Genomic DNA, 2159 nt, shown 5'->3' with positions numbered 1-2159 from the left:
TCTTTTTGTAGTGACACATTGCCCTTGTATTTATGCTTATAATTAAATGTTATTATGTTTTTGCTCATTTCATTTTTATAAAGTAAATGGTTTCATTTTTATGTTGCTTTATTTGAACCGATACTCAAAGGTCATTACTACGCGAAATTCATAATATGATATTTTTCAGAATATGTTTTATCATTTGCTTCTAGTTTAATAATTCCTGTTGAAATCAATTGTGATTATGGATTAAAATTTATTAAAACATATGAATATGGCTACCCATAAATACTCATTTTTCCGTGGTCCCTGTACGTACGATTGGCTAATTAATAAATAAAAGATGTTTACTGTGTTTGCACGGGCTTATGCTAACCGAGGAGACCTTTGGGAGAACTCGAGCAGATCAGTTCAAGCCCGAGACCGAAGGTCGAGGGTTGCACCTGCTCAAGAGTTCTCACAAACGTCTCCGAGGTTTGCATAAGTCAGTGAAAACACGAAAAACATCTTTTATTTGTTTTATAAAATAACAATAATGCGAAAAAGACAAACATTTTAACTTTTTCTCATAATGTATTCATGATCGATTTGCAAATTCTCTTTGACTGATTGATTGTTTTGATTGATTTGATTGGTTGAGCTCAGATGTGTTTGCACAGGCTAATGCAAACACGGCTCTAGACCAATCACTGCACGCGTCTTATTTTTTTATTTTATAACTGCTGTTGTATTTGATCTATTTGTACAGATTTCTGTCCATATCATTGAACTAAAATACATGGAACGCTATCTGAAGCAAATAATTGAAGCCAAATCTTACACCCAGACACGCGAGATTGCACCCAGACACGCGTGTGTAGTGTTTCGAGATTCTCTCGCGGAGTGAAAATTGATTGAACTACACACGCGTGTCTGGGTGTAAGATTTGGCTTCAAAAGTTATCAGGCTTTTCTATTACAGGTCGCGTTCAATGTATTTTAGTTCAATTATTTACATCGACGTATTTCGATTAGCGCTCGCAATCGTTTTATACAAGTAACCGGTAGATTGAGGCGACTTGGGTACTAAAAACACGGACGGCTACCATGTCAATGCTGTGAATTACGTTAAACGTCTGAACAAGGCCATGCTTATAATCTCTTGAGTTTTTTTTTATACAGCACATCTTCTGAATAATAAGACTATTAGAGTATTATATACTTACAATAATACATGGCCGAGTTATCGTATTGCACCGAAGGTCGGTGATCACCTTGTTGAAGTGACATTGCCAAACAAAACGACGTTTACCGATGATAACTGATATCGAATGATATAATGACATGGCTTTATTGGCGAAATTTAAAAAATTGTTAGTTATGCCGTTTGAACAATCAAACACAATGCAATCAATATTTTCAATGGAAACCTGTGTCTGTGCATGATAAACGATTCTTGGTAGTATGCAAAAAATGAAAGGAAAAACGTTAAGAATCAGGGCATCGATAGCTAGCTCCATGTATAATTATAAGTTGCGGAGAAACATATCACATACATCTCATCAATTGTCATTGTTACATTGCTATGTATACACAGTTTCAATTTATCAATATATATAACATAGCTACAAACCTTCCCAATCATCCTGCCTGGTTATACGCCACTGGAAAGAATTAATTTTTTTGTTAATCATATTCAACTTTCCGTTTCGAAATCTGCTGTTCTTTCTCGGAAAACGTCAATAACGTTTTCTTCGAATATGTATTCAATCGATGCTTTATTCTGCTTTGCTTTCATTTTGATCCTTCATTTGCCTTAAGTTCTAAAATCTGTCAAAAAGAGAAGCGAGCTCTCTAACGCAAATCGTGAAACTTACGGCAGTAAAGATGTCGTTTAATGAATTTTCTCCGGCACAAAAACAAAGAATCATAGTAGAAAGGGATCTTCTTGAGAAATACTTCCCAGGCCGTGTATCATGGTCTGGTGTTAAATACGTGGAAATTACAATGCAAAGCAACTCAAATCGTAACTATAAACTTCGTGTATACATCGCGCAAGATTTTCCAAACTCCTGTCCTGAACTGGTAGTGGTAACACCGAAGAATATGAAAAAACGTGATGGAAAGGCTTTACCTTGTCCGAGCCATTCATTTCACACCTTAGGAAAGAAGGATGGTTACATCAAAATTTGTCATTAT

This window comes from Xenia sp. Carnegie-2017, unplaced genomic scaffold (genome assembly GCF_021976095.1).
Source record: "Xenia sp. Carnegie-2017 unplaced genomic scaffold, XeniaSp_v1 HiC_scaffold_25, whole genome shotgun sequence".
NCBI lineage: Eukaryota > Metazoa > Cnidaria > Anthozoa > Malacalcyonacea > Xeniidae > Xenia > Xenia sp. Carnegie-2017.
This window is presented reverse-complemented; position numbering follows the sequence as displayed.